This window comes from Poecilia reticulata, chromosome 6, assembly GCF_904066995.2.
Source record: "Poecilia reticulata chromosome 6, P_reticulata-male-v2, whole genome shotgun sequence".
NCBI lineage: Eukaryota > Metazoa > Chordata > Actinopteri > Cyprinodontiformes > Poeciliidae > Poecilia > Poecilia reticulata.
Genome location: NC_088835.1, coordinates 17,583,981 through 17,611,532, shown reverse-complemented (window position 1 = coordinate 17,611,532; position 27,552 = coordinate 17,583,981). Strand labels below are relative to the sequence as shown.

Here is a 27,552-nt window from a genome sequence, read left to right as displayed (position 1 = left end):
CTCTTGCCATCAAAATATCCTTAATCCTTAGAAAAGATTTTGCAAAATATCTCAATATCTCTGAAAAGTTTCCACATTTTTTTTTGGTTTTTTTGCCTTTTGATGATTTTTCTGATATTTAATGTACTTACACAAATTTATGCACATTATTCTTTTATTTCCATTGAATTAAAAATGCAAACATTTAACGATCAAAACTAAAAGCACATAAACGTTGTGGTAAACGGTGTGCACAAGGCAGAAAGAATGTGAAATTAATCTTTCTTTTCTTATTTGGATCATCTCGCCGAGCTTGATCTCTAGGTTTCAAAGCAGTTGCTTTTATGCAGAACATTTATGCTGACTAAGCACAAATTATGGCTTTGCTTAGCTTTGCGTTTCATTTTAAACTATTTTTGTACCACCAAATGCTGCAGATGCGCTCTATTTAAAAAGAACAGACCTGTTTGACTGTGAAAGTTATCGACTTGATTCCTCTTTGATTTCATGACATGTGAATTACAAAACCAAACAGCAACAACAACAATAGTAACACGTATATAGTAATACTGCTAGTACTAACAATAATAATAATAATAATAATAGGTAATGATGACTGCATGATGTCAGTAATCATTGCCAGCATGCAGCAGGAGGGTTTAAATACCAGTCTAGGATCTTTATGCATGAAGTTTGCATATTTTCCCCATGCATGTTCTTTACAGGTACTTGCGCTTCGGCACACTGTCCAAAGACATGATTCTTTGAGTAATTAGTCTCTCTTAAATGACCTTAGGTATAATTGTGTGTGCGCAATCATACCTAAGGTATGATTAACCTGTCCAGGGCGCAACCTGTCTTTGGCCCAATGAAGGCTGGAGATAGACCCCATGCTCTCTGCGATCCCACAATAGTCTAGAGCACGTCCCATGTTGTGCTTTTTAAAAAGAATCATTTTATTATTCATTATGCTGTTACATGGTAAAGTAAAACAGCATGAATTCAGAAAGGTAGGCTTTAAATAAAAACTCTAAAAGAAGACCATAATTGTGCACGTCTGCATTTGATTAAACAGACTGCAGTCAGTTAGATAAAGAACACAAACCACACAAAGTACAAAGCAACAGATTTAGAATGCCATCCTTCTCGGAGCAAAACTAAAAAGGGAATCTGTTAAATGTGGTCTGTGCTTTTTTTCACAATGTCAGTGTTCTAGAATTTTAAGCAACTGTTTGTTTCCCTGTAGTGCTGCAGGTCTTCCAAGCATAACAGTACCTAATCTGTGTATTTCATGTCAAACTTGACTATGGAAATGTTATTGAGAAATGTTTCAGCACCGGCATGAGCTTATAAGTGAACAGAGCGGGGTGAGGCGGTAGGAATCACTCTTTTCCACACCATGCGGTCTGCATTCTGATCTGCTTTGCACATTATGTATGTTGCCATGGAATATGTCTGATTATTTTGACTAAACATGCGGATTTTCTTCTTTTGCTGCGAATACGTACAGTGCTTTCTGTGATTGCACGAGACATTCACAATTCACTAAATATTCTAATAATGAATGGATCATGGATTGTTCGTGCCTGGTTACCACCAGCTCAGATTCCAATTTGTCAGCATTGTCAATGCTATAGAAACACGCGGTAATAGTTGCGGACTCGGTGAAAGTCGCCTGCTGACTCAAACTTTAACAAATGTCAACCATGTCATTTCACGATATTTTATAATTACTGTTAATTTGCATGTTAGGTACTCGAGGAGCACTAACATTTTTCGAGAACATCTCCATCTACACATATTTCCACAAAGCACACAAATACACACATCACTATATGTCTGTTTTTGTTTTTGTTGTCGTTTTTTTACTGTTGCACAAAAGCTTAATGATGAGATAGCAGAAAGCAGAGAGCATATCCATTCAATTTGACACATGTTTTATTATTCTGGCATTATGCATCTATTGCTAAATGTCATGTAAATGCTTCAGTGAATTTCAATTTACCATCAAGCCACTAAGCCCCAGTTCCTACTTTGAGCTGATAAAGTGAAATTGAGGAATGCAAAAAAGAGGCTGGAAAGACAGAGAGAGTTCATGGGACACTTCCCTGAGAGCGGTGTTATCCACCATGAATACAGAATGTCACGAGCAGTAAGGGAAGGAAAGTCATTTGTCAGCTGTATCAAGGATCTGGGTAATTACTGTAGAAACAGCAGCCTTGTGGTTATCCTGCTGGAGAAGTACAAGAGAAGAAATGTCTACGTCTGTTTGAAGGAGACTAAATTATGCATCTGTCAGACCTGACAGGCTGGGCAGGCCCCTTTATCAAACAAATATGCAAAGATGAAAATATTTATTTTTCTACATTTCTTAATGTTTTTGTGCAACTCTAATGTGGTGGTTAAAATTCATACACATTGAACCATCATGTCTAGAATTCCCCATCCTTGGTCAAATTTATGAATGCAACGACAAGCTGTAATGATTAACAATGGCTTTCAGGGAACTCCTAAACTCATATGGCTATATTAATCATGCTGAGATAGTTTTTTTTTCTTCTATTGTAACACTTCAAAGGCCCCAGGCCCTGTTTCCTGGCATCTTTTGTGGTCTTTACCTGATATTTTCCAAAATATCCGGAAAAGCAGGGGTAAATAATTAATTGATGTTAGAGAGGGTATGGTGTTTGCAGTTTCACACCATCATGTCTTCAAACTGATTCATGATAACCTGACGTAGACTGACAAAAAGTGGTAAGCAACAATCATTGCGTAAAAGGTCTGTCTTTAGTAGTTATTTCTTTTATACTTAATCCAAACACCTTTAAATGTCAATAAACTATGACTTCATATTTCTCTGTGACTGTTATATGAATGAATACATACCGTTATTAACATTTTAAACACAGAATAAAGAAAGCGTGTAGAATAAACAGTCTACATTTCATTCTATACATTCTTAAAAAGCCTTTAAAACTATGGAATTTGACAGTACTATTTTGAGATAATAAAAAACACATAAAAACAACTGGAGAAAGGCACCAGTCCTTCTTGTCAAACTGCAAGCATAAGCGTGTTCAGATAATGAATGGATGGATTACGTATTGATATAAAGTGCACCATTGATTTATGATATCTCAATGAGTGCATAAGTTTATAATCAAAAAGTTTGGGTTATACCAGAATGTCCTAACCCTGATCCTCGGAGCTGTTCCAGGTCTCCCTGCTGCTACACACTTGACTTCAGTGCGCAGGTGATTGGCAGACATCTGCAGCAGTTCATGCAATACTGAGGAGGAAATGTAATCCTTTAAAGTAAGTTTGTAGTAGACACATCTAAAGGACGAAGGTACCAATAACCAGGGTTGACAAACACTGGGCTATACAATATAACATTTCTGCTACCAGTAATGCTATGAAAATTAAAAATGTAATTTAAAATTAACATTCTTCAAACCCATGAATTTAATTTTTAGATTTTTTTAGTACCTGGGCTGCACAGTCGCGCAGATGGTAGAGCTGTTGCCTTGCAGCAAGAAGGTTCTGGGTTCAATTCCCAGCCTGGGGTCTTTCTGCATGGAGTTTGCATGTTCTCCCTGTGCATTCGTGGGTTCTCTCTGGGTACTCCAGCTTCCTCCCACAGTCCAAAAACATGACTGTAAGGTTAATTGGTTTCTCTAAATTCTCCCTATGTGTGAATGTGTGTGTGCATGATTGTGTGTCCTGTCTGTCTCTGTGTTGCCCTGCGACAGACTGGCGACCTGTCCAGGGTGACCCCGCCTCTTTCTCGGAACGTTAGCTGGAGATAGGCACCAGCAACCTGCCTGACCCCAGTAAGGGACAAGGGTGTACAGAAGAGGGATGGATGAATTTTTTGGCACCTTTATTTCCAGGAACTAGATGGGAAATGGGTAAAGAGAGAGAAGACCTGCAGCAAAGGTCTCAAAGTCAGGAATTGAAGCCTAGACAGTCACAAAGAGGTTATTTTATTTCACACTCTCTTGGTATTTTTGTTTTCCTATTTTACTTCAAAACCTCAACACATTTTTTAAGCTTAATTGATTAAAAGAAATCTTATTCTTGCTGACAAGAAAGTCGAAGACAAAAGAAAAATTCACTCTGGAGGCTTTTTTTAGAGACACTTTACATATGAATGTCCATCATTATTTCCGGATTTGTAATAATAGCAGTATGTATGGCAGAAGGAATGGTCGGGAAAATAATGGTAACAAGACTAAAAATGCTGGGGGGTTTTCAGTCAGAGGGAGCATGTGCTCGTTCCAAAATGAATTTCATCTCATATACACATGTAAATCTCGTCAGTCCTCATCTCTCTCTTGGCGGGAAAAGCAGTTCAGAGAGACAGCCGGGATAAATCAGTGGGTAGGGCCCTGATGTAGCCTGTGTGGGCTAGGACAGAGATGAAGTCACTGCAAGCAGCCTCTCAGGCTTTAATGATGTGCAGTGAGCCAGTGGAGGCGTGTAAATCTGCAGCTGGCATCTCATTCTCTGCAGCCTCTATTCTTACCAACCTTTGTGATATCTCTGTCAAAGTCACCTCTGTGCACCTGTTACAGGTTCAAGTGCAACAATTCCCCCAGTGGGTAAGGGACAAAGGGAGAGAACCTACCAGAAAGAGAGAAGCTTACGTTTTACTTTTACACAAATTCAGAAGAAAATACCAGCAATCTACAACTTGCAAGTGGGAATATTGCTATCATTAACATTAACATTATCAATACTGTAAAAAAAATACAAAACAGATTTTCAAAAAAGGTTGTTTTTTTTCTGTTTTTTTTAAATAGAGCACATGAATGTATGAAATAAAACACTAGTTTTAAATGCTCCTGATTAATGGGTATGGGCCCTTCGTCATTTGATAAATTCCAGTCAGTACTCAATTTTAAGCAAAGCTATGTTGTTTTACTTTAAATTGCTATAAAGCAACATGCTGAGAAGCAAATAAATCTGCACAAAGCAGCTAATCCTTTATGCTACTGAATGTCAGGAATTCTCCATATAGTCTTGACTAATGACATGTTACTCAATTAATCTTTGGCAGTTATTTTTACCAAGGAGAATGCTAGCAAAATTCACTGAATGTTCAGTAAGACTGTTTTGGTCATTTTCATTCCTAAATAAAGCTCATGCAATGTAATCCCTTGAACTGAAAATGCGGCATTGGAAAATTGCCTCTTTCTCGAATAAACATCAACTGGAAAACTGAGTAACACTGGTGAAAAAAAAAAAAGTAGAAGATTGTACGTCTTGCTCTGCATATATATTTATATGTTTTTTGGTTATTTAATAGGTATTATTAAAAACATTTTAAAGGAGGTGTTTTGCCTTTTTTGAGCTTTACATAACGTTATAATTTAATTCCCTCATCAAAAACATATGTAGAGTTTGCTTTGATTCTTTATATGTTTGAGAAATCCTCGAATGTCCCGTGGCAGCTAAAACGCTCACTCCCACAAAGCGCCACCTATTTCCATAAAGTCCCTATTTGGAGCTGTAGTCTCCAGCCAAGCGTCTGCCTCACAGAGCACCTGTCCCCAAACTTCCCCACTTAGGTCCTCCAGACTAGCAGCAGCAGCAATTAGCAAACACCTGGATGAACTATGTGTCTGCTGAGCTTTACATACAAACTACTTCTCAGTTCAACGCTCCTAAGAACGACTGCAAAAGGCGTAATGGATGAACATTGTTGTGAGGATGTGCTGAAGGTGGAATGTCAGAGGAGGAGCTTCTAAAAGAGAGAGAGAGATGCCCAATTTCAAGGTGCTAAATTACATCAAATTTCTTTTAAATCATATTTGATACATACTACGTTGTTATAACAACTGACACTAAAGGTTACTCGGTTATATTATAGTGGTGTTATGTGCTTGGAATACACATAATATTGCCCATTTAAGGAAAAGGTAATGTCCCACACTGATAGGACTATCAGTGATTCAAATAATATAAATCTGTGTTACATGTGATTTCTGGCCATGTCCATAAACCTTGTTTTATTTTGACAAGTCATTACTTTTTTCTTTATAATCATCAATATTCTGCAGCTGCCATCTGTATGCAATTTTGTGTTATATTCAGAAAAACTCAACTACTGGACACACTACATAAGAAATCTCTGGTCTACAAACTGTATATGAATCTATCTCTGAATTGTGTTAGAATATAATTGGATTCAATTGATTGGACAAATTATTCTAAGCATTTGGATCCGATGTCAAATGTTTGCCTTTAGCAGAAATTTTAAATTTACACACTGATTCAAATTGTATGTTGCAAAAGACGTTGATTTGTTGGAGAGCATTACAGATTCACTAAAACTGCAGCACTTAATAGAAAAATATTAAGTCAAACCTATTTGAAGTATTATGCAGATGTTTAATTGCCTATTTCAATAATCCTGTCTATCAAGCATGACTTTAGTTTACACCCAGTAGTTGGGTTAAGAGTGGCACACAGGTGAAGCGGCTCAGCCTTGCTTTAACTGAAATTTTGGGGAAAAAAAAAGTGAAAAACAAATTAAATTTATTTATGTATTCACAACAGAAACCAGTTGATGTGCAGTGCACTTTATTTTTTAAGCAAGAAAATGCTCTTGCTGCTTTTAAGGAATGAGCGGTTTATCAACGTCAAGACAGCAACAACAGCCCTAACGGCCCCGAGGCATTACAACGCATTAAGTATCGTAACAATGTTAATTACCATCTACTTTTAAAGTCAACGCTCAGTTTTAATAAATAATAACTATCAAAAGTCCCACAACAATTAAACGTTTTGTGACTGTTTTGATTGAAACTCCCTTTATGTTGGGAAATTAAAGCAGAGCTGTTCAGCTTTTAAAAGCATTCGTTGTAGTCCAACTTTGTTGTCTTTCTGGTAGGGCTACTTTGCAGAAGAAAAATCAGCCAGGCAGTAAGTGAAAGAGACAGTAATTACAAAGCAAATGAAAAGCTGAGCTGATGAAACTAAATGTTAGGAAGCAAGAGAAAAACAATATTGTGACAAATATAAATGAATCAAAAAGAAGTAGATAGGGAAGAATGAAACACTAAAGTTCAGATGAATAACTGTTGGCTGTTTTAAGTGCAAACATAACAGCAAGAGATGTTTATTAAACTCAAAGCTGTGTCAGATAATTGCGTTTTTCTGTGGTTTTGTGACAAAAACGTACTTGCATACTCTAGACACTGAATAAAAACGTAAATATATAGGTGACATGTTGCCAACAACATACTGTGTAAAATGTCAAAACAAAACATTGAAACAAAGACAAACGTAGCGAGATAAATGTTACTTTTTTGTCTTCATTCAGAAGAGCGAGTAGAGTTCGGGTCCAACCAATTTTGGAGCCTCTTGTTAAAAAATTTAATTGGAGAGAAAACAACAACAGCACAATAGATAAATTTGTAAAGATCCTGCAGCCATATTCTGTCACTGAATGCATCATCGCATGTGACATTAGTCAAGGTTCACAACAACAAATGCAAACCTTTCTCACATAGTGAATTGCTAGTTTGCTATGTAGAACTCTTTGGAAACATTTTCACATTAATTCTCATTAACAAGATTGTTTTCCAGAAAGCCTATGAAGATGTTCTACCCCACATCAGTCGTCCATGTTGAGAGCCCTTGGTGATCCCTTCACCTTCTTAAACTAGTTAGTGGTTAATTATGGCGTGCAAAATACTCATCTACAGACGGCAACATAAAAACATATAAACCGGATTTTATGCCCGGGCCTGGAGTATGCCACATGCCAATCGCTCTGCATGAAGTATTATGAAAACACCCAGCTGTATGTACATTCAGACGGATGTACAGTCAGGGGTAGCAAAACATTGCTGCATGAAAGTATTGTTAAGCAATTCTAGAGAACAATTATTCTATCCTAAAAATAACAGATGTCCGTGAGAGCTCTTGGACATACGGGGTGTCTTATCGTGCTGTATTCTTATAAGCTTAATATGCTTTGTGAACTATTTCACACACAGAACACCTGCCCTCTGGTTTCAATGCTTTGTTTTGCAGAGTTACAAACACAAATCAGGTAAAAAGCCTGGCATCAATGTGGAAGAAAGCCCCTTCTAATCCCGCTGTTTTTAGCCGTGTGTGCTTATCACAATGCACAGAGCAGGTTTGGTAAACAATGCCACGTATGTCAATTCAAAAGAGAGTCATTGCTTTGCATGCTTCTCACTGATGTGCCGTGCCATGCTGAGGTATTGTGCGCTTTCTGCTTCTAGCGAATCTCTTGAAGCTGGGGTTATGTGCAAGGCACACGATGTGGACTCTCCAAAGAAATACAACATGTTATGGGAAGGACATGCTCAAATATGATCTTAAGGTCGTTGGAACCAGTTTTATTATAGATTTAATGAATTTTATAGTGAGTTCAAGGTGCTAATCTTTGTAAGACAAACAGCAGACAGTTACAAATGCTGGTCTTAAATCTTGCTCATTCTTAATGTTTCTGTTTGAGGTGAAGCTTCTTACAACTTTTCACTATCTAAGGAAAGCCTCCCAGAAAACAATACATTTACAGGCATTATATTTCCAAAATAATGAGGCTGCTGTCTGTCATAATTGAGGTTCTGCAGTGGTTCAGACCCTATGTCTTATCATAAATGTATGATTAGCAAATGTATGCCATTTGCTAATCTTTCTAAAACAAAAACATTAACCAACTGAAATGTTACTATGGTAACCATTATAACATGCAATATTTTTATTATTTTTTTATTTTTTTAGGCAACGGTTGACTTAATGATTATTTAGAAATCGTTATCCAAGTTTTTTTTTTTTTTAAATGCATTTGCGTTCAGAGATAACGCCGCTATCTGCAAAAGTATTTATTACTTCTGCCTAATGTCTGCTTGTTCATATTACCAAGAAAACTGGAAAACTGCACATGCAATACTAGAAAACATTGAGTCAAATGGAAGAATAAGCAGAGGCAGCCTGTCATGACATATGCTTAGGGCAACCACAAAAACTGAAAAGCAACACCACTGCTGATACCATACACCTCTATCGGTCACTTTTACTGTAATCACCTCAGAGTTAAGCTGACAAACCAGGCAGAGGAAGGAAAAGAAAAAGGCACAGAACTGACAATAAGTCAGTAAGAGTGAAACATGTGAAGCTAAAGAGAGTGGATTTTAGAAATACATTTCTTGTGCAGGTGTGTGTTTTGAGTTGTGTCGGTTTTGGGAAACACTACTTGAGGCAACAGCGTAATGCTTTGTGACCTTTGTGTCACAGCAGATCAGAGAGATCAGCTTAGAATATCAGTGAAGATGGGAGATTTGCTTTTCTTGTTTTATATTCAGCCATAGTTCAAATGTTAGAAACACTAGTATTACCTTTAAATTTTCACAGATGGATTTTAGCTGTCTCAAGGGAATAACTCCAGTCACAAAATATTACACTCTTCCTCCCCTCAGTTCTGGAAAAAACAAAAGCAAAAAAAAAAAAACTAATTCAACATTTTTACTGGCCTTTGTTGAGTTTTTTTAGTATGGTGAGAAAAAAGAAACATTACTACACAAGAATATTCCTTTTACATGCATTGCAAAAGAAAGATCTAAACCCGATTTTCTCAATGTCAGCAATACCCAGTGAGAAAAAAAAAAAAACATCATTTTGTCAAAAACATACATGGAAATGTCCCTGAAAGCTTGTGGAACCATTACTTCACCTCGGTCGTTTCAACAATTAATCAAATCTTGAGGAAGGTCTGCCAAACCAAATACACCAAACCGAATAGTTTTATGTTAATTCATCCTTTACGCCAGGGCAGGTTTTCTTTGTCCAGTGATAACATGCTTTGTTCCTTTGACTTCCAACTAAACGTAGTTTATCTTTTTCTCCCTCTGACTCCTGGAAGAATCTGTGCCAAACAATCAACATATTTCTAGTTCTCTCTCACATGTGCTCTGAGTGCTGCACACTTCTGACAGGGGAGAGCAAAAAGTGAAATTCGTAACTTTTCGACAATTTTCTTAGTTTAACCTCACTGTGAAGAATTAGCGCGGCATCTAATTATATAATGCTGGTGTAAAATAGTAAATATGTATTTTCATCCTTTTTTGCACAATAAAGCTCGAATGTGTTTTCCAAGTAACACACTGCTGTGAGTTCGTTAGGAATTTTGAGGACTCAAACACAGATAGGAGGCAGGTAAGATCACTTTGTAGTGAAGCTCAGTAAACCAAAGGAAAAATGGAAACTGTGGTTGTTGTGTAGAAGAAAAACAAGAATATGTCAACATATGGAACAGGAAATAGTCAGAAAACTGACTATTAAAAACTATGCATCCAGAAGAGGAGGACGGTGGAACAAAGAAGAAGTGATAAGGACTCCCTGCCTATGACAATGAATCTGTGTATGTGAGCTTGTGCATTCCATTAGTGTCTTATGTGACCCACCCGATCGTGCATGTGTCACATTTAGTGGCATGCTGTCCTGACTTAGCACCTGACTTCTTTATCCTGGCGCAAAGCAGTGTAGGGAGGAGACTGCAGGCAGGTCCAGTATGTGATGGCTGACTTCTTGGTGAGTCCATGAAAAGCTAATTTGTGGAATTTTAACTATTAGGACCTGATGCACTATTTCACTATTACCTGCCAAGGACAGTGACTACCCCTCAGGCTCTGGCTCCTAACCCTGTTTCCAAACCCCCAGAGCACAGAGGGTGCACACTTTAATGATACTCACACCCGTAAGCAGTCAACCGTGGAGCGTGCCATCGGCCTCCTAAAATGCTAGTGGCGGAGTGTAAACTTTATTTCACGTCACAGTGGCTGGCAAAAACTCTCCACCAATCACTTGCATTGCTTTCTGCCTCCATGAAATTGTGTTTTTTTCTTTCTCCTCTTCTCCTTGTTGTTGCCGTTGTTAATCATGAAATGATATAATCAGTTAGACCATTTAAATAAACACTGACATTTCCTATTAAACTCGTTGTGTTGCTCGTCTTACCCTGAGTTTACTTCTGATTGGTTGATAAGTCCCTCATCACTGCAGTTAGATAAGTATTCTGTTCTGGGGTTTCTTTAGTGATGCTCTTCTAGACCTCCATGTGTTTTGAGTTTTCTAAAACATCAAGCAGTTGACCCAGCCAAAGTTAATTAGTCTCGCACTTTCTTTTGATCTATCTGAAATGTCACTACAGCGCAAAATAGCTTATTATACGCTGCAAGCATATGGATGAAACAACTGGTTGATATAAAAACTGCATTGCCTTTGTTTGCTGGTATTTCATCGGGAATTTCCAAGAAGGAATTTGGTATCACTTGAAAGCCTACGCTGTCAGACTTTGAGTGGATGATAAAAGAAACTTAACACTTGGATTACAAAGCCTGAGTGAACTGACATAATCTTAAAAGCAGGGTATTGCGTTATGCTGTTGTCAGCCCAGTTTTCTTGTCAGCGACTCTCAGTTATGGTTGCAGGGTTGGCCGTGTCAACGTTTTATCAGGTGGCATTTTAGAAAAAAATTACTGACTGTTAATAGTCTTTTCAAGTACACACAGATGAAAATATCTGTATAATAATGTCACTTTGACTATGATGTCCAGTGACATGGAAAACCATCTGCGGAGCTACGATTGCTTGTAATACATTCCATTTTGTTTAGCAATAGTTGTAATACAGCTTAGCCAAACTTTTCTTTAAGTATTTACCCCAAATTAACTATATCTACTCATAAATGGATTGACTTGAATTGTATATAATAGGAGAGTCCCAATCTGATGTCGATATTGGAAATTGATCTAATATCAGGTGAAAAACGAAATTAAATCAGGCTTCATCTAAAAACTTGGGTATAAGCATACAGAAAAAAACATCCCACTCCATTAAAAATAAGAATAATATAAGAATAAAACATTAAGTAGGAGAGTCTACATGATCAAAGGCATATAAAATACTTCTGATGAATTCTAAAACTTTTTGAATTTTAGAATCTCAAAGAAAATTAGATTATTTGTCTTTTTTTTTCGAACACTGAGCTAAAACTCTTATTTCATTCTAATGAAACCAAAATCATGCATTATATGGTCTTGTCTCGTCTTATGAGCTGGTTGTATTAAAACACCCTCATTTAACATGTACAAGTGGTTAGAAGGACCTTCTTTTTCACCACCTGCACACTAAAACACAGCCATTCTCGGGTTTCCACCCCTATTTTTAACTAAAATACACCACTTAATATATGACTGTTGTCTGTGTTTATGTTCCACTGCATTTATCATACAGTGAGTACATGCAGCATTAGCACTGCTGTCATCACAAGGGATCGAACCTACAGTATTGCTTCTTAGCTTAATCAACACACCACATTCATATCCAGCCGAAATACACTGGTTACAAACTGGTTGGAAATGACGTTGCACTTCTTGTAGGAATGTCAGTTCACTGTAATAATGTGACCTGCTTTTGCAAGAGATTCACATATAGCATTTTGAATATGCTTTAAAAGGATGACAATAAAAGGTCTCATAGAAAGTGGCTTTTATGTGTGTTGGGTTGAGATGATGCCCTTCTGACTAAAATATTTAGTGATATTCTAATTTTTCTTTCTGACCATAAAATGTAGTTACATTAGCGGGTGCTGACAACTTTTACTTTTAAATCAAATTTAAGGCTCGCATGTGGTTTCCTCCATATTTCGCTGTGTAATGTCCTTCAACAGTGGAAAAAGGACAACAAAGACCAGTTGCCTGTCAGAGAACCAATTACAGGAAGCAATAAAGGGATAGAAAACATTCAATAGAAGAAATGTTTGGTACCTCTCTCCCCTTGGAAGTCCACTCGTTCTCACTTGCACACAGAAATAGTGAAAGGTAGCGCGGAGGTAGAAGTCTATGAGGCTTCCTCGCTGCTTGCTTGCCATTTGTCATTACAATACTGCAATGTTTACTTTCAGCACACACAAACCGAAAATGGTAAAGGGGAGAAACAGCAAGCGACTTGAGTATTGCTGACAAAGCACAACAGGGTCACAGGAAGGCCTGATGTGCAGGAGTCCAATTTCTCAAACAGAGGCTGTCATTCTTAAAAGAGCATTCGTGTACTTTTAAATGGCACGGACTTTATAAAAGCAAATACGTTGCCGTCCTCAGTTCACGCTAGATAAAAACATTAGCTGTACCAAAACGTTAAGATAATAGTTTCACATTGGAGAGCCTAATTTTTTTAAGTTGAACTTCAATCTATTTCACCTAATTCTACTAGTTTCATTCAATATCAAGAGAAACTAACAATCTATTTTGCTTCATACATACACATTAGTATAAGCCCAGTGATTATACTGACTTTTTTAAATTTATGAGCAACCATCAGAGTTAGCCAGCATAGTTTATCTCAATTTCAGTGGTTTCATTTGCAGCAAATGCAAGAGTTGTTTAGGTCTAACAAATTCACTTTTTTTTGGAGGGGAGTCAGAGTCGAATTAAACATGCACAGTTAAATTTTTGAAAATATCTGCTTTCCTTTTTTTTTTCTTCACTGGAACTGTCTGCATAGTTTACCCTTTGCCTATAGATATCTTAGCAGACAACAGCTAGGAGTGCATTTGTGAGATTAGTGTGTCAAACATTTAAAAGGATATTATGGTACTCATGCAAAAAGACAGTGTCAGAATAGTTTGCACACACAATGTTTTCCTGTTGCATTTCAGTAGTTTCATGTTCCACAGAGCATAAAAGTGGAGATGGAAACACATTTACTGAACAAGTTCTTACATAGCAAACTTTCCCTCCTACTAACATTTCTGAGGTCAGTCATCATTTCAAGAACACATGGATGAAAATCTCTGTAAGCATTTCCATTTGACTATGATGCCAGAAGACATAACAAAAAAAAAAAAAACATTTGTAGATGTTTTTTGCTTTAGATGCTTGTAATAAATTTCATTTTGTTTATCAGTAGTCATACAGCACCTTAACTGAATAATTTAAAAGACCAAACCTGCAGTTCATGTAGGGAGAACATTTTAGTGAGATGTGTGATCTAGTTTGCAACCTCTACATCTTTTTTATTACGGCCATGTGGAGAGTCAACGTCTGATGACGTTGCGCTTTGTGTAGCCTGGATGATTCGCTCCAAACCAATAGGTTCACATTTCTATTCTTTCTTTTTCGCAAAATGTTACAAGTCCACTCAATTGGACAATAAGATGGAAACATGACTTTAAACATATTAACTGAATTAAAGCTGACTTCTTTATTTTAGGTCGTAAAAAAATCAGTCATTCTTTTGTTGGTGCTTGATTCCTTCATGCATGTTTGATTAAATCCTTGAATCTCCCGAGGCAGTCATTCAGTGATGCCTAAACGCTTGCTCAAACAAAGTGCCTTCTTGCAGCTGCAGACTCCAAGTTGAGTTTCTGTCTCACAGAACAGCCTTCCACTATGCCCCTCACCACTCAACTTCACCAGACTAGTGGCAGCACCAATTAGCAAACACCTGGTGGAACTGCAATCCTCCTAAGCTTATCATACAAATAACTTCTAACACTCCTAAGAATTTCAAGGCGTAAAATTGCAAAGTCAAATTTCTTTTAAGTCATGCTTGATATATACAGAATTTTTTATAACTGAAGTTGTAAGTTATAAAATGGCCTTATGTGGCTGGGTAATATATAGTGCAGCCCCTTTAAAATCCTTAGCTCAATAAAAGCCCAGAATTCAAAGCCTTGTACTCTCTGAAAGTGCTCACTATGATGCAATATCTAACGTCTTTCCTCCCACACAGCAAAACTGTTCGCTCTAAAACAGCAAAATCAGGGATGAAATACTTTTAGTTTTGAGGGTTGTCCTCTGTGAAGACCTTTATTTCACAAAGGTCAAATCTGACCTCCTTTCATGGGTTTCAGCTATAGCTCACACACATTGGACTCATATTTACCGTTTGTTGATTAACATGGGTCAGTTCTGGCCCTCATATAACATGCAATCATTCACCCTAAGAAACAGTGATGTTGCATTTGGGCCACATTTGATCTTAGCCCTATCCAGAACTGAGCCTGATGTGTCATAGGGGTCCAGAGAATGCCCAAATTTTGGAGACCATCTGCCAGTCTCTACAAAGAAACCAAAAACAGAGGTCTGTATGTAAAACAGTCTTCATTTACACATTTCTTAGTTTTTTTATTGTGCTCTGGATTTTCTATTTTTTTTTCAATTTCTACTATAATTTACTACCACTCCTGTTTTATTTACCAGTATGTTCTTTAATTCCTCTTAACCCTCCTAACAGAGAGTATTTATGTTCCCCTCCACTTCTACTGAGTGCCCACTCAGTGTGGGTGGAGTTTACCCAAGGGAACAGAATAGGTTCCCGTCAAAAGTTGTATGAACACCTGCTTTCTCGCAGTTCATTGTGAGTAAAGAGAGCAGGGAGAAAGTGGGTTTGTGTGTGTCTGCGTGTGCATGTGTGTGTGTGTGTGTGTGGTGTGTTGTGTTTGTGTGTGTGTGGTGAATAGGAGGTTAATTAGAAACTAACTTAAGTATGATGCAAGATTTGTAATATAGTTTAGTCTCCACAGGTCAGTGCCACTCAGCAGAGGATGTCCTAAATTTGCCTGCATTCGGTATTGTTGGTTTCGTCTGAGCTTCAAGTCATTACGTCAATTAGGAGAATAAAATATGGCACATTTTACCTGTAGCTGTATAACCTTCACATCCATTAAGGCCTGTATTTGAGAGATAAAAATTTTCTGTCGCTGTTTGCTCTTTTCCATTGGAATTATTCATCTGAAGCACTGTGTGGTATCATTTTATAACCTCCTTCTCTACGTACCTTGACGTCTGTATCTGTTCCTCTTCCCCCTCTCATCTAATAGCTTAAGCCTTCCCTGAGGCATAGATGGCCAAGTATAATGCTTCTGTGGATAGGCTTATAAGTTGCTGAAGGTCTTTCTTGTCATGGGAACAATATAAAAATGATAAAGATAAAAAGAAAATTTTCAGGGTCTTGATGTATTTCATTTTGTCAAAACCAGCTGACTGCCCTGTATTTGGAGAAGTACTGGTGTATTGTAAAATTGTATACACAGGCTCTCTCCTTTAGTTGTCCTGTTTTATGTTGCATCTTTGGTGTTCTGCCTCAAATGCCAGAGGAAAAAAAAAAAAATTTCAGATTCCTTATCAAAATAAGATGTTTATTATTCTTTCTTTATCACCATAATTTTCTTAGCATGTCCTAGTCTTCTTATTTTGGTGTACTCTGTCAGAGAAGTTTACAAATAAATTCTAGAGATATCCCAACTTGATAATGATGATCACTAACTGGATCAGACAAACTTTTTAAAGTGATTTTTTTTTTTCCATTTTCATCTGTTATTGCTTCTATAAACTCAATTTTTCTTCATTCTCAGAAGGCAAATTTAAATTCTGCTTAGCAAATACATTGTGACAAATATGTTCATGGAACAAGGACATAATCCTCCAGCAACACCTAATTTCTTATATAATCACAAACTAAAAATAGTGTAGCAGATGGAAATGACAAAAAGAGAAAAACAAATTCTCTTACTACTACATTTGCGGTAAGATAAAATGCTGTAGGTGTTATTCAGATGACTCATTTTGCCATAAGAAAAGGTACTGAGAACTGTCTCACCAGCTTCTCTACACACAGTAAATGGAGCACTCCAACCCCTTGGTACAGCATATTAGTTTGTGTTATGTTACAAACTGTTTTGTCTTTGAAGGGCGGATATATTCCCTTTTCTTCATTTTACATATAAAAGTGTTGGAACTGATTAAATTATGAATAAGCTGATTGCAAATTCAGCTTTGTATATATTCCTGCTACTTCTCAATATAGATGCCTACTAATCCACGCTCTGATGGGTATGGAGGTTGAATTGGGTCAACCTCTCTGCGGACAACGTACATCATATATATATATATATATATATATATATATATATATATATATATATATATATATATATATATATATATATAATCACCAGGAATGATTACTTTGTCATATCTTAGAAATGTACATTTAAACAGTTGAATCATAAACAGTTTTTATGACTGTTTCCTATGGCAGGGGATACTGTTATTGGAAGACAGGCAAGAGAATAAAACACTGATGGAAAAATAAAGCGCCATAACGCTCTAGAAAATCATACCAGGTTTTTGTCCATAAGTTTTTTCTGAAATAAGATTTTGTGCCTTTAATCTCATGGAATGACATAATATTCAGTAAAATGTAATTTTAGATCATGTGTTTCAGAATGTTGATTACTTTATGAATTGAAATGTTTACATCTAAGGGCTGCACAGTGGTGCAGTTGGTAGAGCTGTTGCCTTGCAGCAAGAAGGTTCTGGGTTTGATTCCCGGCCCCGGTCTTTCTGCATGGAGTCTCCATGTTCTCCTTGTGCATGCGTGGGTTTTCTCCAGGTACTCCAGCTTCCTCCCACAGTTCAAAAACATGACTGTAAGGTTAATTGGTTTCTCTAAATTCTCCCTATGTGTGAATGTGTGTGTGCATGGTTGTTTGTCCTGTCTGTCTCTGTGTTGCCCTGTGACAGACTGGCAACCTGTCCAGGGTGACCCCGCCTCTCGCCTGTGACGTTAGCTGGAGATAGGCACCAGCACCTCCTGACCCCACTAAGGGACAAGGGTGTAAAGAAAATGGATGGATGTTTACATTTATATGTTGAACATAGTTTAACTTTGAAGAAGTGGTTTTTTGAGACGTTTTCTAAAGTAATTAAAAATATTTTTGCACCAAATATGTATTTATATTGATATAATTATATTCTGATGTAATATTCTTCATAAATATATACTATATAACGTCAATAATTCTTCACAAGTTTTTATTTTCCTTCTCACCAACAACAATGTTGGCACAAATAATATAAACACATAAGCAGGTACATGAAGGACAACTTTGTGTTTGTGTACTGCTAAATGTATCTAAAAAGGACACTAATTGATGTGCAAACCAAATAGAAATGTTACCATTGTTTAATTATCTCGATTCATCCAAACTGAACTGAACCGATGTAGCAAAACACAATCTCTCAAATTCACATTTTTTAAGCAAGTGTTATTGCCAACAGCACTTGTATGCTGCTTCATCTTGTCAAGCGGAGTTGTGGGGGGGAATTACTTTTTAACTTTTAGTACATTGGATAGTTATTTATGTATGAGAAAAAAACCCCACAAAAACAAAATAAATCTGTAAATGGGCAAATTTTTTATAGCACTGCATAAAGAACAATTACAAGGCTTGCCTCAGATCCCAACAGATGCTCCTCTATACTCAAGTGTGTGAAATTTAGAGGTCAATAAAGCATCTTAAAGGCTGAGGTTACAGATGTTCTTTCCTTTGTCCAAGGCAACTTTTCATATAGTTAAAAGAATCTAAAACCTATGTAAATGACTTGGTGACTAATCTAATGGTGTTTATAAAATGTTATTGCACAACAGCTCGCAATTATTCTTTATCCTTATGTGGTATCAAGGCAGTTTATATGAATTTTACTTTCTTTACATCTATGGAAGTAAAGCAAAATCTATTCAAGTATTATAGTATGAACCAAATAAGTTTTTTTGGTGGAATGACACAACAGACACAAATACTCTTAATTTTAATCTTATTTCAAAATATGTTTCGCAGATATTACGTTCATAATTACATCCAATTAGGTGAAAATCATGTGTCTCCTCTGAACAGCTGATCCACAATCACACCTATTTTTTTATTTTTTTATTTCTGCAAAAGAAAGTTAACCTCTCATCCTTACCCACACAGCCTTAATCTTCCAAATGCTGCTTGAGCATTTGAATTTCTGCACATCAATCTCAGGGCTCCGTCCTGCCTTGATTAATGGTCCCCATCTATCATGGCACCATGTGGCTCGCAGGCCTTGCTACGGCAGACAGCTTTGCTTTAGAATAATGGGTGCACTCCATCCGAGTCTCTACCATGCAATGATTGTGCATCTCTGTGATCTATCCGTCAAGCCTCTCTGTCAAAAGGGACAACAGGGGACAGTGCAAGGGGAAGCAATCAGAACGAAGGAGGCATTGCGGCATGCCATTTAGCTACAGTATGTAACAGACTGCGTTTTATTGAAGCTAGCTGTGCTGACTGATAAACACAAATATTTTCTCACTGACAATCCGGATTCTCTCATTCTGTCACACATGGACGCGTGAAGCCTTGGAGACGTTCAGTCTGCCATCAATAACATTGACAAGGAAAGTATAGCCACTAATGGTAACTGCATGTTTTGTTGTTGTCCTTTATTCTCTTTGTTTCTCCTATATCTTTTTTAATAAATGAAGCATTTTCCAGGTTTTAAATATTTACCATTTCACTGATTCAGTGAATGTATAGTTTTCTGAAAACCTATTGGCGGGACAAAACAATCTCACAATAAACCTCTAATCTTAGAAAATGTACTGCATGGTGGCACAGTTGGAAGCACTGTTGTCTTGCAGCAGGAACGTTCTGGGTTGATGGTCTTTCTGCATAGAATTAGTATATTCATGAATCGGTCCCATAGTCCAAGAACATGACTTTTAGGTTTATTAACTCAAATTGATACAGTGTCAAAATTATAAATACAAGCCTAAAATATTTACAAGTCTCCCAATAATATTTGCAGTGCAGAGCTATCACATCATTTTTGGCAGAAACTTGCTGCATAGTGTGGAATTGTTTTGTATATGAGGAGATGCTGTTTTATATGTGAGAAGACATCATTTTATACTAGATGAGAGTTTATAAAATGTATTTATTTTTGCAAATTCTGGCAGGAAATTAGCTGGTTAAGTGTGAAGTAAATGTAAACTTGCTGTCTCATTGTCAAGGTTTGCTGAAGCCGTTTGCTTCATGATCATCACATTCTGAAAAAGAGAATATTTCAGTTACATATTTAAACGTACAAACTTTATATAGCAACAGTGTTCATGCTAACTGTCAGTAAACTTCTGGGAATTGTTTTAGCATTTTTTTTAGTTTTAATTACAAACTAGTGCATGATAGCAGTAATTACAAGGACATCACTTGGTAAATAGTGTGTCCTCACACCTGTACGTCTCAGTTGTTCAGTGTTCTTGGGCTTTACTTTATTACTTTTTTTATTTGCTTTGCTTAAATGTCACAGCCCTATTACATTCCCTTCTGGGAACAGAGACACTATGTTGGAGTGTTGTGTTCCACCCTATTGCTGACATTTCTTTTCAGCTGGATATTACTGCCGCGTTCTCCGAACATTTCCCCCTGGTTCACCACTCCTGTCAGTCTGGCCAGATGCAACATGGGGCGTGAGAAATCAATTTTTTTTAGAAGCCTTATGGATAACACTGGTAAAGAGCTGCTAATGAAAAAAAAAACATCACTACATATATTACATGTTGCTAAATTAAAAAGAGGATGCGTGCGAGAGAGAAATCTCACATGTTGTGACTAATTACAGATTTCCAAATAGAATGCACAGCAGTTATGAAAGTCCGGCTGATGAAATATCGTCAGTTTCTGTTAGTGCTGTTATGTGCTATGAATTTCCAAGCTCTCTAACACATATAAGCATAAATTTGCATCTAAAGTCTTTGAAGCGCAAGATGCTGATGCCTTTTGACTCTGAGAAAAGTTGTAAATATCATGTATTATTAAACATGACTAAAGAGACTGAATAGTACTTAAGTGAAATAGTTAGACTAAATTCATTCCAGGAATATAAGACTGAACTTACTCAACAATGCCCATGAACTAATTAAAATATTTATGAGCCTATATAATTTAATGAGACATGCACAACAAACTAAGCACAAAAGTTAATATGTTTTTTTTAATGTAATATAAAATACACAGGTGTTCAGGCAGATGAAGAAACCATAAGAATGCATTTAATCTGCGTCTGTTGTGGAAAACATTAATTTTGTTTACCTAATTATCAATGATCAATTATTTATTTCCTGTTGCCGGCTGCTTATATAAAAAGCCAAACAAGGAAAGCCGGCCCTGTTTGTCCTCCTGATAGAAGATAGGAAACCCAGTCAGCAAAACTGTGATGCAGTTTAATTAGGTCAGCAGCTGCCTAACCGTATTTGATGATTAAACATTTATATGTACTTCAACGTTAAACATTGTTGTTTTACAAACATGTCAGCCAAGTATCTAGTTATTTTACTGTTTGCTTTGCCTTCGCTTTGCATAGTTTTGAAAATCTGTTATCCACAATGCAGGTATGATTTTGCTGAGGGAATAACATCATAACACGAAATACAGCTCAATAAAGTTGATTTTACATAACCGGTCCGTCCCCCCCCCCCCCCAATCCATAAAAAAATGGTGCCAAGATTGCAGAAAGTGATTTTTTTTTTGAGGATTTGGTACATCTTTCTGAATACAGCATATAGGGAAATATTGTTTTAGAATAGCGGTTCTCAACGTGGGCGGTACCGGCCCCCGGGGGGCGTTCAGAGGACGGCAGGGGGCGCAAGCGGACATTTTTACAAAAGGGGGGCGCTGGGATGCCTTTGGGGGGCGTTTGGTCGAAGGTAAATTTTACACCTTAAATGCACAACAATACCAGTTTAGACTTTGAGCAACTTGGTAAAACTGTATTGTGTAACATTAAACTATGCTTGGCTGCAACTGTATTGATGGCAGCTCTTCTTCTATTCAGTGTTTGTTAGCTTCTTGGCGCAGCTCCGTTCTCCTGCTACTGGTAGCTAAAATCACGATACCCTCTGAAAAATGAACCAATTTAAATAAAGAAATCCAGAAATCCCTCCATGGGTGATAGAGAGCGTTCATTTTATAGCGTTAACAACAGGGGTGAAAGTAAGGGGGTACGGCAGGGTACTGCGTAGCCTACCCCTAAAAGATTTAGAGGGGGTACGCATACCTGCAAGAGAGGGGAGCGGCTGTCTGCTGTAAAAAATTAATGGGTTAAACTGTGCAGCCGCGAGTGCGCCCACTAATTAACCGTGACTGATTCGTTTTTCAAGAACAATCTAAAACACAACTTAATCAGTTAATAAATATATTTTTTTTTCCCCATTTCATATTGTTTCTGAACTGTTTGTGCTTTGCTTGAGCAGCCGTGCAACACGTCGATCGGGGAAGGTTTTGAGTCGATCTCGGCATTAGGTGACAAACTGAACGCCGCCAGGACGCTGAGTCCAGCAGGTCCTCCTCTGACTCGCTTAAAACGTTCAAACTTTATTAAACAACAACAACAACAAAAAGTCAACAAAACGCGCTCAAGTTAATGACCCAGCAAAAATAATACGCTCAGTAATTATTGTTTCAACAAGGTGTTGCGCAATTCTGTGCGTATCGGTTCCATTACCAGCAGCAGTTTAAAATTAACTAATCAACCACCGCTGTGTTCATGAGAGGTTTATTAATCGCAAAAATAAATATCAAGCCTGCAAACCTAATATCGTAACGGACTGAATGTTGTGTTTTTAACATAATCTCTGGTCGGCTTGTGGAGCTCAGGAGGTTGCCATGGCAACGGGTGTGCTTAAACGGCAGAGAGACGGAGAGTAAAAAGGTGCGAGTGGTTTAGAGTTGATCACCTGTTCGGGTTGTTTTACCTTTTTTTAACTTTTGTCTTGACGCATCAGAGCCGCTGTAGTTTCTGAACTTGGACTAATTACCTCGTTCTGTGAGTATACGTTGTTTACAACAATATGTTTCATTGAGTATTTAACAAACAAATGGCTTTTACGGCGATAATTGTGTGAAATTAAATTGTTGAATATATATCTATACTTTTGTCATAGTACTCCCAATAATTTAAAACTAATTTCACTCCTGAACCTAACCATATTATTTTCCAACAACTTCCAGAACAGTTTAATTTCATAGCTGATAACTGACGGTATATTAATGAATCTGTACATAAGAACAAATTGCAGCAGCTCCTGTACAGTAGCTTCGGTCGGTCGCTCATTTTCTCACGGGCGCCTGTTAGTTCAGTTGCGATGACACCAGTAAATTAAACATAAAAGGACTCTATAGAACAAAAGTCCCCAAACTACGGCCCGCGGACCGGATCCGGCCCGCCTCCACATTTGGTCCGGCCCCCTGAACAATACCAGAGAGCATTCAGATTTTTTTTTATTTATGGTATTTTCCGGACTATAAGCTGTTTATATGTGGATTTTTCTTCAACCACCAGGGGGCTCTTTAGCAGGAAGTGAATCATTGGAAGTCTGGTTACTTGCGCATCAACACTGAGCCCACAAGCAGCAAAATGAGTAAGAAACAGATCAGATGTCTTTGGAAAGTTTCTTTGCAAAGGGAAAAGGCCCAAAGAAGAGGAAGGAGAATAGATTTATCCCGGACCGGTAGGTGAGTCCCACATTACAAGCCCGCTCTGCGTAACATGTGGCAACATAAATGAAAAAATGTCTTGACATTAAAAGTTCTATATCAATAATGTATTTGGTCAAGACTTTTCCACGGTAAACAATATTCCTAAACTCACCCAAGATATTGTCAGCAAAATGTATTTGTTTTTTTCTGCGTACAATAGCAGCAATATACTAACTATACACAAGACTGTCATTACTTGACATAGTTGTACTGTTCAAAACTTTTCGGTTTGCTTCCGTAGAAATGGCGTAGTGTCTGGACATGTTAAAATGTTAAACTTTTTACCAGCCGAAATCCTCAGCACTTTCAAATAGTTTCCTTTTTTATTTTACTTTAGTTGTTGCATGGACTCAATGAGTACAAACAACAAGTTGATGAGACTTAATGTTCCAGGCAAGAGGCCAGGTCACCAGTCTGTCGCAGGGCAACACCGAGGCACAGGACAAAAAACTATGCACACACACCTAGGGAGAATTTAGAGAAACCAATTAACCCTGACAGTCATGCTTTTGGACTATGGGAGGAGGCCGGAGTACCCGGAGAAAACCCATGCATGTACAGGGAGAACATGCAAACTCCATGCAGAAAGACATGGAGTCTTCCAGGGCCGAGAATCGAACCCTTCTTGTTGCAAGGCAACAGTGCTACCAACTGCACCACTGTGCAGCCCACATTACAATCAAAGTATATAAAACTTTTTATAACCAGTACCTGCAAATGAACCACCCAATTCAGGAGATGCTGCAGGTAACCAAACAAAAACCCAAAATCACAAGTAAACAACCTGGTTGTCCATTACAAAAAGAAGAAATACATTCCAGGTGAGTAATGTCTTTTTTCTCTTCATTGCAGGAAAGAAGGTGCAAAAGACCCAGTAGACGACATCCAAACAGAAAGTCTCAAGGCCCCAGGCTAGGACATCACTTTGAGTAATCTATTTAGTCTCTTCTTTTATCATGTTTGTATTAATTTAGTCAGATAAGTAATCTTTGTCCTCCTTTTTTGCAGGAAGACAGCAGAGCTCAGTCGTTTGCAAATAGTTCAAAGTTTAAACTGGCATGTTGAACATCTTTTATCTGGTCATTTTGTGCAAGATTTAACAACTAGAAAATGACACAAAATAAGAATATTTTTTCCACTCTGATTGGCTGCTGTTAGGCCTACCGATTTTAACTTGAATGTTCATTGCATTTTTCGTAGACGCCTGTGAAAATAATTTCTATTCCCATGACTTTTTTGTTCCCTGGGAAATTATTTTTGATAATAAATACAGAAACAAGCATAAAAATCAAAACATCTACAATAGTGATAGTAATATTAATGATAAAATAATGGTCAGTGCAAAGTAGCCTGCAAATTCTTTGGTGGGGGGCGGTGAGGGACCTGGATAAAGGCTAGGGGGCGCTGGCCCAAAAAAGATTGAGAAACACTGTTTTAGAAGAAAAAAATTATGCAAAAATGAGAGACTTGGATGTCAAGTTGGCCAGTTAAGTTTTTGCCTTGAAAATACCTAGAGTCATTTAATTCAATATTCAGCTTGAGGGGCAACAATGGGGGATTATAATGAAGCTACAACAAAAATGAACAGGTTGTTATGAATCATTAATAGCCAACAGTGTGTGAAAGTCTCTGTTTAAAAACTCAAAACACATTCTTTCAGATGAGAATATATGTACATCTGTCAGAGCTGTGGCTTAATTACTGTAAATACTTCCTTGATGGTGGCATTAAAAACACATGAGTTTAGAACTTGCCTTTGCTTCCTTTTATGCACATGTATTATTGAGAAACAGTACAGAAAGCCCTTGCACGATGTGCTTGATGTTACTATGACATCAAGCACTTAGCGGTGCTTGATGTCATGCACTGGCAGTATACACTGGCATGCAGTAACATCATGTCACTTTGATATGATAGTAAAATAAATACAAATATGTGATGCATTTTGAGATGCTAGTATAGCCTTTGGAAAGTTAAAAACAGAAAAAGATAGGGATAAAGCCATTTAAAATATGGCTTCCAATTCCTGAATCCAGGAATATTTCACTGTTACAACATTTGTTCGGTGACTAGACAGAGGAAACAACAATAATCCTTTACTATTTTTCTTTTACTTATTGCCTTATTTTTACTACTGATTAAGTGAAATAAAGACTACTAATGAAGCCACAGTTTCAGACATTGAGTGTAAGTCAAGTCTTGCGTCGGCACAAGTCCAAGTGCTCAAATCTGTTTTTGTGACGTAAGTGTGACGTGAGTCAAAGTCATACTCATTCACAATCCCTAATCCCCATACTAGTATGTTGCTTTTTGTAATTCACAGCTAGATATTTGTTTTAAATTGTACTTTTTCCCATGTCTGTTTTCCAGCCCTGTTTAACAGTCGCTTTAGTTAATCAATGTCATAAATTTAAATAATGTGCTACTACATGCAGTGTGTGTGTTTCTCATAAACTTGTTGTAGGACTGCGGTTATTTCATTAAATCTGCTTTCTACATTTTAAGAGATTACATACAAACACTGTAAATCAATGTCCGTTCTACTGAGCATACAACTGTCTGTGCAACAGCTACAGAAGAAGAACTGTGGAAAAATATAAGAAAAGATTGTCCTTGTGCAAATGTGCAAAGAATTGGACGTGCATCAGAAATTCAATCCTTCTGTGCATTGGGGATGACAGAGGTCTTTTAAATGTTTCTTTTCTGCAACTAATTCACTGAACGAAGCGTGATGTCGTATGTCTCAAGCTGAATTTCAACAAAAATTGTTACAACTAGTTAAGATAAATTGCAGTCTTATGTTTACATGCGAAACATAACGCCAGTACAGACTTTTTGTCATAATCTCCCATAGATTTGCAGTTTAAAATGTTGTTTTAGAAAAGGAACAGGCTTAACGAGCAGAAGTTTAAACTTGCCGAAGATAAATACAAAATTAATGACATCCCTTTGTTTTCGTTCCGAATTTAGTATGAAACTGTAGCATATGTGTTTAAAGCAATCTGGGTGTTTTCAAACAGTGAAGTCTATCGTACACAAATAATGACCTACATAATGAAATGTGCAGTACACACAGAAAGCAACTTGCGTGCCCCAGCAATGTTTGTGCAAAGGAAGCTACTGACTGATACTGATTCATTGCTGCAGTGTCATATTTATGAAGGTTTTTTTTCCTGTATAGTTAAGATTTTCATTAGTCAATAGATGAATTAAAGTCAAAACAGCGACATATTTTACGCTTTCCCAGCATAGGTTGTGCAGTGCGAAAATTGTAAACATACTTCAGACACCACTTTTCCGTAAATTCCTTCAAGTAATGGAGTTGTTAACCAGTCAGACACATTTTATGCATCAATAATTCACCAATACCAGGAAAACATAGCAATGTAACTGAGAGTGATTCTCTATAAACCGCCATCATTCCTCATTACTAATGAAATGTAGAGGCCAGTGAGAGAAAGAGACTGACTGCATTAAAATGTGACAACTATATGTAACGCGCTGCGGCAACACCAGGAACAAGTTGCCAGAACACAAAGTGCTTTGCAGAGTGTAAAAACAATAAGAGGTGCATCTAAGTAAAAGCTTGTCTGTATGAAAGTGTTCTGAATCCCTGTTTTTTTAAGGGATTCAACAGAGTCGGTCACACGGAGAGAGACGGGGGCAAGGCATTCCGCAGTCCAGAGGCTGCTGCTTGAAAGGACTGGTCCCTTTGGGAACCTGTTGGTTTGCTGTATGACTCCCTAAAAGACCACCTGCTGTTTTACTTTATTTCATACTTAAATTCTAATTGCTGTCTTGAGGCAAAGTTGGCAAAATGGAATTTTGTGGCTGCCATGAAAAAAACAGGCCGTGCAAGACATTACGTCATAGAGTACCACTCCAAGTGAAAGGAATAGATTTTGTATTGTAGATTTTGAGTGAGTGTGGCAGCCAAAGTTTAAGTGACCTTTCATCATATTGCCTTGAGGTCTTTTACACTGGTAGCAACATGTACAGCTGGATGTCAAGATCACTCTTAAGTTGTCTGGCTTAAAAAAGACAAACAGCAAGCAGTCAGCAATCTTGATCATGTCTGAGTTGATTTACTCTTAGGTTCTCCAAATGTCAAGGAGGAGTTCAATCAGGATTTAGAAGCACAAACAATTCGGGAAATGCTAACGAAAGAAAATTAGGACTTTGCT

The 27,552-nt window shown here is 37.4% G+C and overlaps 1 protein-coding gene and 1 long non-coding RNA gene across 3 annotated transcripts in view; one reads left to right on the top strand and one right to left on the bottom strand.

The window, feature by feature from the left end:
* The window catches only part of lrrc4ca (leucine rich repeat containing 4C, genome duplicate a), a 130,787-nt gene that overhangs the window by 91,493 nt on the left and 11,742 nt on the right, over positions 1-27,552 (bottom strand). The window lies entirely within an intron of this gene.
* Positions 21,867-25,730, top strand: LOC145551865 (uncharacterized). The gene is made up of 3 exons (XR_014087724.1): positions 21,867-22,655; positions 23,172-23,344; positions 24,221-25,730. It is a non-coding gene; the product is annotated as an uncharacterized LOC145551865 (long non-coding RNA).